Below are 13,745 nucleotides of genomic sequence, written 5' to 3' on the forward strand. Positions count from 1 at the left end.
ACTCTCCAGTCCCATGCTGTGCTCTGTGCTCATTTGTAGTGAAACCACCTGTTCTTTCCTGATTGTTAAAACAGTGTGAGTTTCCCCCTCTTTGTTAACGTTCCTCATAAATTGAGCTGTACAATTAAATTTGTTATCTGTCCTGTATCTTCCACCATTAAGTTTCACTGGTTGCTATTAGGTTATCGAATAGAGCCCCTTGGCAGACTTTAAGTATCAAATGTTCAGTACTTCAATCAGAAGGAGCAATTGGGCTTTCTTTCTCCTATCAACCATTTCTTAATTCTCTCTTCTACAACAGGAACGCCTGTCCTGAGTCCCTGTGCCAAAATTCAACAGCATTTTTAATGCTAATAACAATATACACCATTATCAGGCAGGCAGCTCTCTGACAAGGTAACAAAAGAAGAAAGATGCTGGAAACACGTAGAGAAAGAAAAACAAACAGAAAGAAGGTTCTTGGAAAAAGAAAATGGAGACAAACACACTTTTGCCTCTTGCCACTCCTTGTTCTGTGCTTTAACCCCACCAGAGGGAATCCACAGAGTTGGGGGAAAGCGCAATCCAGTGTTTTTCAACCTTTGCCATTTTAAGATGTGTGGACTTCAACTCCCAAAATACTCCAACCAGGACATGAATATTCTGGGAGTCGAACTCCGTGCATCTTAAAAAGGCAAAGGTTGATAAACAGTACTGTAGTCCAAAGGGTCAAGGTGGCAGAAGTGGTTGTGCGAGTGTGGTCTGTCTCTTATCTCTACAAAACATTTGATTTACTTTTGTTTACTTTGGCATTTCATTTGTGACTTTGATGACTTTTGGTAGAAAAAGGGTCAGTTTGGTCTAGTGGTTAAGAGACCATGCTAGAAACCAAGAGACTCTGAGTTCTAGCTGCACCCTAAGTTTGAAATCAAGCTGGATGGCTTTGGGCCAATCATTCTCAACCCATTTCAGATATTATTGTTGTGGGGAAAATAGGAAGATGATAGAATAATAGATATGTTTGCCTACCTTGGGTTATTTCTCTCTGGAAATTTAGAATCAAGCCAAATGAAAACTGCATGTGAATCCTGTAGAAAGCTAGCACCCACCTCTCTCCTAGAAGAATGAAATTTTTTGAGAAATATTAAAAAGACAGAATATTATATTTCCCTGAATGAGAAATGGAAAACCATGCTCTTGGAAAGCAGCCCCCACTTTCCTTAATAGCCCACAGCAGATGTAAGCACTTAAGAAATAAAGAGATAGCTTGCTCTATTCATAAGAGAATACCCTCACCCAAGATCCAACAAAGGTAGGATTAGCCTTCAGTCATAATAGGAATTACCCAAAGCCCCTTCATTGCATCATCTCAGTTGCATCACCCCCAGCAGTTCAAACTTCAACCAAATTTAGCTGAGAAAAACTGGGAGGAATACTGGAGGAATGCTCTTCTGTGTCAGAACTAAGTTGCATCAAAAGAACTAGAAGCAACTATAAATCTAAATAAAGATGCAACAGGGAACAGATTATAGCCATCATCTACCATGGAATAATGCTGCAAAAATGTAATTAACTTGGTAACACCACTGGTAGGTGATTTTTGCTTTTGCTTCAACATTCTACTTGAATGAAGCTGCTAGAAATTTATCTGGGGAAAAAATTGCTATGATCAGATCTTTCTGTGCTGTAAGTCTGCATGTATTTCTTTTGAAGGTCTTCCTTAAATGTCTAGTTTTACAAGAAATGCAGATAAGGTTTAGCATAAAGAATAAACAAAGGTTAACACTAGAATCTGGTTTGCTGGATTTACAAATCAGGACTCCGATTTAAAACAAACTGGTTAAATTATTGCATGAGGACAAACTTGAATTAATATAAACATGCTAGGCAATACTTCTGGATCTCTGCCTGGGAAGATTAATACCCCATCCCTAACTGGCCGACATTAAAATTGCTAGGAAACAGTTTCCATCACCCTAATCTCATTCTATGTATTCCAGATTGTATGCCATTATGCTTCCTTAATGAGGTAAACATATCCACTCAGTCGTTGGAAATTATTTACATTCCACATTTTATTATCATTTATAAACAGTTGTAGTACCTGTGAAGCATAGGCATTGATCCTTAAGGGAGTTTAGGCAGATGCTCTTCTTGAGGTATTCATTGCTTTGTTTAAGCTGTGACACTTAACAATGAACTTAAAAATGATTAGTGATTCCTATTCAAGGTTAATTTATTAAACAGAATGGTTTTAATTATCTTGTCACATAAACTTCAGAAACAAAAATAAGACAACTGCATATCTAACTTTCAAGGTTACAGGTCTGAAAATTGGGATGAATTATAATGGAGTTTATCATTTCTAGCATTAAATTTACCATCTGCAATAGTAAATGAAGTGCAATACTAAGCAGGCAATTCATCTCATCTATTGGCTTAAAACTGCCTGAGATAAATTCTATGTATTCTTTTTGTGATGTTAGAGACAATCACTACAATCATTCAAATAAAATGAATTCCATGCTACTACAAAGCTGCTAACTTTATTCCATGTATATGTCAGGATTTCAAGTAACAAGCAAAACTCCGAGGCAGGTAAAAATCCTGCATTTGGTCAGGAGCCAGTTTTGGTGGCTGAAGATGAAAAGGGACATTGAGGACTATGTTAAGAGCTGTGCCACTTGTGTGGCCAGGAAAAAAAGGCCAGGAAAAACCCCAGCGCTACTTCAGCAGGTGGCAGACCCATCTAAGCCTTGAGAGGAGATCGCCATGGACTTCATTGTCAAGCTCCCTGAAAGCGGGGAAATATAGTCATTAGGACCATGACAGATTTATTCTCAAAACAAGCCCATTTCATAGTTTGTCCAAGACTCCCATTAGCAAAAAAGCTGGCCAAGCTGTTTATAAAGCAGATCTCTAGGTTGCATGGCATTCTCCACAAAATCATTTCTGACGGGGATGTCCAATTCACCACTAAATTCTGGAGAGAGTTTGTTAGGTTCCATTGGGTCCTCACAGGAACTTAGCTTGGCTATACACATCAGTATATACACATCTATGTTTCTCTAAGCATAAATGGAAATCTAGCAAATGAATCTGTTACCTATGTGTAGAATGCAGTCAGAAGCAATTATGTTTATCCTGTTTAACCTCAACCATAATACCTTGCAATTGTCATCAAAGGTTAGCAGTCTGAAAGCCTGCAACAGTTTGAGAATAGTCTCCCAGGGACAGAGTCAGGAAATTGTACTTACTAACTATGTCTCTTCATCTTACTAGTTGTGCTATAGATTGCCACATTACAATGTTATTTTTCATCAAGTGGAAGCTACTGGGAGTGGTAATAAGAAGTGATTGATATGCTGATGACATTAACCTCTACTTTTCTGTCTCCTGAATAAAGAGAATTGAGTATCAAATCAAAAATTTTACTACAGTCATCTATCAGTGCAAGGAGTATAGTCATTTTAAAAAAGCACAAAGGATATGTCGAGAGTAAAAACAAAAATGTAAAAAAATATATAAAAGGTATGTGAATTAAAAACTAAAAGTATATATAAAAAACAAGAACCTGAAAGAAGAGATAGAAGTATGACAGTGGCAAATATCTGTAGCTCAGGTGGAGGATGAGGGTGGAGGTTCATTCTCCAAGCTTGTGGGTTGGTTTCGAAATATTAACAGGCTATGTAACCTTTCAGAGGAATACCACCACAAGACCCATCACAAGACCCTCACTTTACACACCCCACACCTGCCCTATCACAAGACACTGATCTGATGTGACCTTCACCTGACATGATTTCACCATCACAAGACCTACTGATCATATGAAGCCCTTATAAGCAGAAGAACACCGACACTGACATCCTCTAAATTCTGCTGAAGATGTTGTCTAACTTGGTAATGACACATTTGGAAACTAACCCACAAACTCAGACAACAAACTTCCACCCTCAGAGATAGAAGTATTAGATAAATATAGGGGAGCATAAATGTTGATATGTGGACAATATGTCTATCAAATTACAAAGCATTCCAATATGATGAACTAGGTGGTTGTCAAATCCAGTGTACAGCAGAGGCTGACATCTGACAAATTTTTAGTGCTGTTTCATAGAAACTGGCAACACTATATATTAGAGTCAAGTTGGCATCTGAAAGAGTACTGTAAAATTGTGCTGATATTGAATATAAATGTCTGTATAGTACAGACACTGGAGAAATAGGTGCTTTGTTGTTTCTTTATGGGAAAAGTATTCATGTTTTGAATCTATGGCAGAATACAGTGATGGAACTGATCAGTATCAGTTAAAAAAAACAATGAAACCTAATGAAGTGAAGACCACGTGGATGGTTACAGAACATGGGAAGTGAAAAATTTGCCTGTTTTGAATGGGTTTTCATTCATTGAAGGATCATACTATGAGTACCTATTAAAGGCATTAGGTATATGCCCAACAATATTCTTTCCTAGGTAGAGACAACCTAAATGAAGTGATCTATACATGGTGCTTATATTTCTACTACTACAATTTGTGGCTCTCCCCTTGAACTTGATCTCAAAGGTGCTAAGCAGGCACTGATGATACCTATGCTAACGCTATTGCTGAAGCTTGACATATAAGGCCTGGAGAGGTCCTCTTACACATGTCCGGATTAAAGAATACCATTTTGAGTTCCTCACTTTCACTGTGGAATACTTTCCCTCCTCAAATAGGGTGTACCTCTATTTATATCTTTCAAGCACTTCTTAAAAATCTACCCCTGCACCTAGACCTTTACTAAAGGAATGCAACATGTACGACTTTGGTTTTATTTTTGTTCTCCTTCTTCCCCTCATTTTAAACTAAATATATTGTTCTGTACTTTTTTAAATAGACATGGCTTCATAGGAATGAGTCCATCAGGCTTTCAGAAAAAATTATTAAAATGTATGCACTCAACAGTTTGGAAACACAGAATTGCTACAATTGGCACCAGAATTCATTAACTCATCAATATTTTTAAATGAAGTTCTATTCATCACAACTTTTAAGCATCACCAGGAGCCAAGGAAATGTGTGGTAGAACAGTGCACAGACTCAGCATAGGCACAGAACAAACATCTCCTCCCAAATTTTTACTTTATTAAAACTAGCTTTCTTTTTGAATAGCAACATAAAAATGTCTCTTGGAAATTAACAAGACTATCATAACCATGAAAAATAATATATAAATTTTATTCCCAGGATATGGTTTAGAAATCTATTGCCTCTTATTATAAAGGATGCTTTGCCTGAAATCCTTTATTTTATTGAAGCTTTTTAAAGGATACCAAGCTAAGGACCAAATAATTAACTCTCTTTATTATCACAACCCATAGAAATCTAGCAACACCAACTCACAAACTCAGAGAATGAACCTTTACTTTCATCCTACACCCAAGCTACAGATATTCGCCACTATTGCAAACACTGATAACTAACCAGGGTTGAATTTATTAAAGGAATTCACTGTTGAGATCTCTTAGACTAAATCTTAGTCCAATCCAATCCAAGTTTGAGATGAGTAAAGTTCCTTACTGATGGCTAAATTTCAGTGAAAAAAGCCGAAAGCATTGTTTAGTGAAGGATCAAAGGTTTCAGATAAGCAGAGATGAAGTGTTAAATACACTGTGTTAGGTTATTCCAGAGTCTGACTGCTTTCAGGTAGAGCTTTTTTTGCAGGAAGTTTAATAGCTGTTCTGTGTTTTTTAAAAAAGTATGTTTCAGAGCAACAGCTTTCTTTCCATATCAGATCAGCTACAAAAATGAAATCCAGAGCATTTTCAAACATATATTTATCATGTTTTTTCTCTCATTGCTATTTATTGTTTTAAAATGCTAATCCCCTGCAAATCACTTGCCATTTTTGCAAGTATGATTACAAGGTCAGGGAAAAAAATGTCTACTTGAAAATCAAGAGCAAGATTTATTGTGCAGACTGGCAGTAGTTTGCTCAGAATATAAGTTACAGAATGAACATGAAAAATAAACTAGATACATAATCTACTTTTATGTAAAATAACAGCGCTTAGCATTTGAAATGCATCTGGGCAAAGTTGATGATGAATACTCAACACAGTGAAACCAACACATCTTGTGCTTTCGCTGTTCAGTATTTCAGTGTGCCATTTCACTATTTAGGCCATTAATTATATATTTTCTCTCACACAAAAGCTGTGTGAATGGGCGCCGTAGCCTTCAGTGTTCTTGGTTATCTATAGTATTAAATTTCTGTAAGGAAAATGGATCTCATTATGATGAGAAAGACTCTAGGAAGATTGCTGTCCTATCAACTCTATTCCCTAATAGGTTTCCTCGGTCATTTCCTTTCCTTCAAATTCACATTGCTGGCTCTTTTGAAAAGCCAGCATTTATCTTTCTAGGTATCTATGGTAACTGCTGTATCTTCTATAGCCGAAAAGGCTCCATGGTTACCATAATTACCAGAGAGCAATAGGCTTCTTTAGTGGCACAGGACTAATTTGGTAGCCATATGAAGATAGACATCCACTTACAACTCTTAGCCAGCAACTTTTTCGACATAAAGATATTCTGTCTGATTCTCATGAATACAAGATAATGCTGCCAAGTGTTGAAACTAGCAAAACTGCTGAAACTAATAAACAAAGTCTAGGTCCTGGGAAGAGAAAAAAAACAAGCTTGGCATTATCATCTGAACTATCTTATTCCTCCATATCATGACTAAACTTTACATGTGTCTGGGTCTATCTAAGTCTGGCCATATAACCAGGCTAAAGATTAAGAAACCTGACTGGGAACACTTAAATCAGGAAAAACAAGAAACACAAGTCTTTTGCGTTTTCTGTTTGTAATACCTGAAGATATATTTATCACCAGTATTCTTTTCTAGGGATTTGTGGGTATCCTTACTGCATTAGGTTTGTTTGTTTGTTTGTTTGTTTGATTGATTGATTAATTGATTGGTATTCCACCCACCTCATCTAGAGGTGACTTATGTACAATCACTTTTAATGGAGCATAGATTTTAGAAGCTATAAATATGGACAATGGAAAGCCAATGCCATTCACAGACTCAGCCTTATTTCATATAAATCCAAAAGTCTTAATTTCCCCATGCAGCTTTTTCTTGAAATGTTTGCTTGTCTTTTTTAGTAGCTATTTTTAATACATATGTGTGTTTGTATCTTTTTATCGTATTTTAAAATAAATCACTATTTGGGATGAAGTCAAACATTGTAGCATGAAAGGAAAATATTTATGCACATAGGCAAGATGTTTTGTACCTCTGGGCACTTGGATAGTGTCAAGCCCACAAAATTGGCAAACCAAGGAATCAGGAATTGCCAGGATTTAAGGAACGTGTCTCTTATAAATCTTGGAAAGCTTAAGAATGAATTCCCAGTCAGTGAGCTGATTAAACTGGAGCCTGTTTTAAACATATTTTTTCATTGAAAAAATTAGTAATAATAATAATTCTTATTTCTTTTAAATCTCATTGCATGGCCTCTTCTCGTATAAAAAGAATCTTCATCTTCCTCCATTTTTTACATGTAATAGTCTTGCAGATAGTAAAATTATGTGCCAATTTAACAAGGGCATATCCACACATGCTGTCTAAGCAATTCCTGCCCTGTACTCATGCCAATCTGAATCTGAGCCAGTCTTTTTTTTAAAACAAAAAAAGTCTGGACAGACTCTTTGGCAACAGTTTTCAAGACATTCAGTCTGTACTGCAGGCTGCCATGCTTCTCACTACTGTCCTGCTATACCCTCCCACCTTTGTCATCCAGGAAAGCCATTGCTGATAAATGTCCTTCTCCTGGACAGCTTTACCTAGACATTCTACAGGTTATCTTTGCTATTTGGAAAGTGAGGTGACTTCTTTCTATGTCAGGTATGTGGAAAATGGTGACATGGCATACTTCTTTCCTTATAAGTGCAAAGTAAAAAGAAAAAAATATATAATGTAAAATCCTCTGTCCTGTGGGTTTTGAATCAGTAGCGTCCTACAGGTAGTCCTTGACTTATGACCATATATGAGCCCAACATTTATGTTGTTAAGTGAGACATTTGTTAAGTGAGCTTTGCCCCATTTTACAACCTTTCTTGCCATACCTGTTAAGTGAATCATTACAGCAGTTTAGTTAATAACAGAGTTAAGTAAAACCAGCTTTCCCATTGATTTTGCTCTTCAGAAAGTTGCAAAATGGAATCACATGACCCTAGGACACTGCAACCATCACAAATACGAGTCAGCTGCCATGCACCTGAATTTTGATCATGAGACCATTGGTATGCTGCAACTCTTGTAAGTGTGAAAAATGGACATGTCACTTTTTTCAGTGCTGTTGTAACTTTGTACAGTGACTAAATGAACTGTACAGTAGTCCTTGACTTATGACCACAATAGAGCCCAACATTTCTGTTGTTAAGTGAGTTTTCCCCATTTTACAGTCTTTCTTGCCACAGTTGTTAAGTGAATCACTCCAGAAAGCTCAAACTGCCCAAGGAGCTGCTGATACAGTTCTACAGAGGAATTGTTGAATCTGTCATCTGCACCTATATAACTGTCTGGTTTGGTTCTGCAACCCAACAAGACAGATCAGACTTCAACAGATAATTAGAACTGCAGAAAAAACAATTGCTACTAACCTGCCTTCCATTGAGGACCTTTATACTGCATGAGTCAAAAAGAGGGGTGTGAAAATATTTACGGACCCCTCACATCCCGGACATAAACTGTTTCAACTCCTATCCTCAGAACAACACTATAGAGCACTGCACACCAGAAAAACTAGACACAAGGACAGTTTTTCCCCGAATGCCATCACTCTGCTCAGCAAACAATTCCCTCAACACTGTCAAACTATTTACTAAGTCTGCACTACTATTACTATTAATCTTCTCATCACTCTTTATCACCCATCCCCTCCCACTTATGACCGTATGACCGGAACATTGTCTCTTGTATCCTAACTATTTTTATTGACTGTTTCCTAGTATGATTTGATTTCTTATTGTACCCTAAGACTATTATTAAGACTATTATTAAGACCTTTTGACTCTTGACTCTGACGTATCTTTTCTTTTATGTACATTGAGAACATTTGCACCAAGACAAATTCCTTGTGTGTCCAATCACACTTAGCCAATAAAGAATTCTATTCTATTCCAGATGTTAAATTAGTAACACCATTGTTAAGTGAATCTGATTTCCCCACTGACTTTCCTAGTCAGAAGGTCACGAAGTAGAATCATATGATCCCGGGGCACTGCAATTATCATAAATGTGGGTTAGCTGTCAAGCATCTGAACGTAAATCATGTAACGATGGAGATGCTGCAAAGGTCATAACACACTTTTTTCAGTGCCATTATAATTTTGAAAGGTCACTAAATGACCTGCTGTAAGTTGAGGACTACCTGTATTTGCAAGGGAAGAATTATAGCCATCCAGCTGTTACAGTGTTAAAAGCAGCTTTTAAATATATTAGAAAACTCGGTAAGCAATCTCAACTGAAGACGTTCTCTTCCTCTCTAAAGGAGTCAACAAACTGCTGGAGTTATCTTGGAGCGGAGTTCAACACATACTCCAAAACAGGCAGAAGACAATAGAAAATGAAAAAGTGTACTTCATAAATGGACTATTAAAAACACACCCTGAGTTTGTTTTAATGGCGAGCTATTGTCATCTGTTTCTGTCAACCAGAAATGGATACCTATGCATTCTTGTGAAATAGAAATCATGCACTGTAGATAAGTCATAACGTTGATCTTTCATTCCATAATTGGTTTTGCTGAGCATGCAGCTGCTGAAATGAAGCTTTTTAAGCCAAAGCAGAGTTTCCTAACCTTTTTTTCATTCTTCACTGATAGTCACTATTCAGCTGTTTTCCCAGGTGGAAAAAATACATATACTGATATATTTTTCAATGGGGGGGAAATAATATAGAAAAGTACAGGAAACACCCAGGTCCCAGAGCTGTTCTTCTGATACAAATTATATCACATTAGCTGTCCTTGTAGGTGAAAGGCAAGAAAAAAATAAAACAGCAGAAAAAAAACTATTGAAAACCATGTATAAATTGCATTTCCATCTCAAAGTCTTATTTTATTTAAAGAGACAGGGAAACTTTGATTTCGTAAATTCTTCTCGTCGTGATGAAACAAGCTAGATGCTATATTGGGTACTATTTTTCCTGTCCTAATAACTAGAAACTTATTCAGTTACAGTCTGATTCTGGATGGTCCTTACTTTCTTTCAAGCATATTGCCACAGTCTCCTTGATAAATAGAAATTTGCTTGAAAGGGAGAAATAAACATTGAATTCTGCATTATTTATTAAAATATCAATTTTCTTCAAAAGGTATCCTAGAAATTATTTCAAACTACTACATGTATTGGCAATTGCAAACTTCTTATGGATTTTTGTGTAAAGTTCTTTTTTCTCCAAATATCAATATTTTACCTTTTTTTTTAACTATGTAGGTGTAATGATCACATTTTAGTCTAGTATAAAAAACCACTGAGCAGTAAAATACCTTTTTATTTTTATTTCAGTGTTACAATGTGCTGCCCATAGGTGATTATTATCTGTACTTTTATTTTTAGGAGTGAGCTATCTGTAAACCACAGATCATAAGATGGAATTAAATGGAATTGAAAGCTCTTACTCATCTGAGTTCCTTAAGTTCATGTGCTTTTTTTCTGAGCTTCTCTACAAAGACAAGCAGCCTATTGCATTTTCAAACATGATCCCTTTTACCTTCCTATATGTAGTATTATATGTATATTTTAAGAAACAGTAATAATACCATGTACCTCAAATTCTTGGAATATCTGAGCCAGAGCTGTAATTTATTCATTTAAAAAAAAAACAGTATATTTATGACAACAAAACTAATAATAACCTGATTCACACTAGCTAAAGAAATTCCCCCATCATGTTAAATTGGGTGTTTCTATTTGATCAAATAATCAATATTCACTTTACCTCAATCTGCCCTTAACCACTTAACTATTCCTTACAAGTTTTCTCATTTCATTGAGTAATCCTTTTATCTGCCCATGTTCTAAACTGCCTTCAATTATGTTGCCATTCTTCACTGTCCTGAGTTCCCAAAACAGCTTTGTGTTGTATGTATTTTTGTCATATCAGATATAGAAAAGTACTATAGTAGATGCTCTGGCACCACTCTGAAATTTGATTACTTTCTATTAAAGGGCCCACATATATTAAAATAATACAATACTCCTCTCCTAAATTTCTGCAGAAATTTCAGTTAGATCCATAGTAACTGACTTTTATCCATCATTCTGATTGTCTTTTTATCCTACCAATCAATATTATTTTCATTTTCTCCTTAACTGAAGTTAACCCCTTCTATTCATCTTTTTCTTTTCACAGACCTATATTATCTGGGTTTGTGCAATATGCTAAACTGATCAAAGAATAGATGTTTTGATTATGTAAACTGCCACCTTGAGATAAATAAGTTTAATTTACAGATTTACAAAACAATAGGGTGGGAAGGGACCTTGGAGGATTTCTAATCCAATACCCCATTCAAGCAGGAAACCTTATGCCGGGGTCCCCAAACTTGGCAACTTTAAGACTTGTGGACTTCAACTCCCAGAATTCTCCAGCCAACTGGCTGGAGAATTCTGGGAGTTGAAGTCCACAAGTCTTAAAGTTGCCAAGTTTGGAGACCTCTGCCTTATGCCATTCCAAATGGCTGTCCAATCTCTTCTTAAAAACCTCCAGTGATGGTGCACTTACAATTTCTAGAGGCAAACTTGATTCAAGCAAGTTTTTTCACATTAAGAAAATGTCTTGCTTCCCACAATATATTTAATCACATTCTGCCCAAAATGCAATTTGGCATGTTTTGTGAATTCAGCCAAAAAGTGATAAACCCTCTAATAAAAAAATAACTTTCCTGGTGATACATTTGTGGTCTTCTTCAGATCATCTACTGTGAAATCTGTACATATTACCTATCATATAGTTTCCTCTTAAACCATAATTAAAATTTCATGAGACGTGAACTTCACTTCTAAGCAATAACATTGATGAAACTTCAAAACATATTTTCTCTGTTGCAGCACTAGCTCTCTAGAATAACATCCCCCGAGAACATTACAGAGGTTTAGATCTTTAAAAATGTCACCTTCCCCCCAAGTTCTAAAATAGACTGTGTCCATTTGTTGTGTAGTTTGCATTGCTACCGAATGTTGTTGTTCCTGCTGTAGCCAGTACTTTTTTTTAGGTATCATATTGGTGTGTCACTTTATTTTTCATATAGGTATTATTTTATTTGCCATAGAGGTGTCATTTTAATTAGATGTTCAGAGCCATCTCTGACATTGCTCAAGGCCTTTGGAACATCCTGACCCTTCAGGCAAGATTGACTCCACCCACCTGACTTTTCACAGGAATCTGAAGGTCTGGCTTTGACAGTTGAACTGGGGTCCCAATGGGGGAATATCACACTAGAGGTGATTGATTGACTAATAGCAGTTCCCATCTTCTTCCCATATATTCTTCTCTCTTTCTCTTCATCTTTAGTGCAGTGGTGGGATTCAAAAATTTTTACTACCGGTTCTGTGGGTGTGGCTTGGTGGGCATGGCATGGCTTGGTGGGCATGGCATGGCCTGGTGGGCATGGCATGGCCTGGTGGGCATGGCTTGGTGGGCGTGGCAGGGGAAGGATATTGTAAAATCCCCATTCCCTCCCCACCCCACTAATCCAGAGTTGGTATTTAACAGGTTCTGACCAATTCTGGAGAACCAGTTCTAGTAGCAGAAATTTTGAGTAGTTCAGAGAACTGGTAGTGGAAATTTTGAGTAATTTGGAATACCAGCTCTGACTGGCCCTGCCCCCATCTATTCTCTCCTCCCGTGTCCCAGCTGATTGGCTGGGTCTTCTGGGTCTTCTTTTGTTGCCCTGCACAGGAGAACAGAGTTGGAAAGCAGGTTAGTGGGGTGGGGAGGGAATGGGATTTTGCAGTAACCTTCCCCTGCCACACCCACCAAGCCATGCCCACCAAGACACACCCACCAAGCCACGCCCACAGAACAAGTAGTAAAAAAAAATTGAATACCACCACTGCACTAATCCGCTTTTCATCTGCGTCTTCCTGTGCAGGGCAACAAAAGAAGACCCAGCCAATCAGCTGGGACTTGGAAGGCAGAGAATAGATGGGGGAGGAATGAGTCAGAGGTGGTATTTGCTGGTTATCTGAACTACTCAAAATTTCCGCTACCGGTTTTCCAGAACTGGTCAGAACCTGCTGAACACCACCGCTGCTTTAGTTCTTATACTCTATTGCAATTTTAATGTGATTTTATACATTAATTTATATATTTATTATTTAATTTCAACACTGTAAGACATCCAGAATTACCTTATGGTGAAATGGGTAGCAAACAAATTTAATAAACAAAAAAAATTGTACATGAAGTACATGAAGAATAAAGACATCTCAGTGAAAAAAAAAAAGCTCTGTTTAATTAAAACAATGTTCTTTCCACAGTTAGCACACAGCTGTGACATGCAGCTAAGAAACAATGAGATAAAGACATCTTCTGATTCTGGATTTAGAAATGGTTACTAACTCTATCATGATCACAAGCAGAGCAAACTAATTCAAGGAAAAATTGATACTGTCTGTTCACTTAGTTGTTTTTGGCAAGTGATGTAAATGTACGACAGACTTGCAAAAGTAGATTTGCTTGGCAAAATTAAAACAACTAGA

General features: G+C 36.9%; 2 long non-coding RNA genes across 2 annotated transcripts in view; both read left to right on the forward strand.

The window, feature by feature from the left end:
- The window catches only part of LOC148127357 (uncharacterized), an 826,567-nt gene that overhangs the window by 451,215 nt on the left and 361,607 nt on the right, over positions 1 to 13,745 (forward strand). The gene's annotated exons all lie outside the window — the stretch shown is intronic.
- Positions 1,393 to 10,645, forward strand: LOC148127358 (uncharacterized). The gene is made up of 3 exons (XR_015742245.1): positions 1,393 to 1,568; positions 8,183 to 8,295; positions 9,530 to 10,645. It is a non-coding gene; the product is annotated as an uncharacterized LOC148127358 (long non-coding RNA).

The sequence above is a fragment of the Pseudonaja textilis genome, chromosome 2 (genome assembly GCF_049901715.1).
Source record: "Pseudonaja textilis isolate UNSWEBS1 chromosome 2, rPseTex1.2, whole genome shotgun sequence".
NCBI classification, from domain to species: Eukaryota; Metazoa; Chordata; class Lepidosauria; order Squamata; family Elapidae; genus Pseudonaja; species Pseudonaja textilis.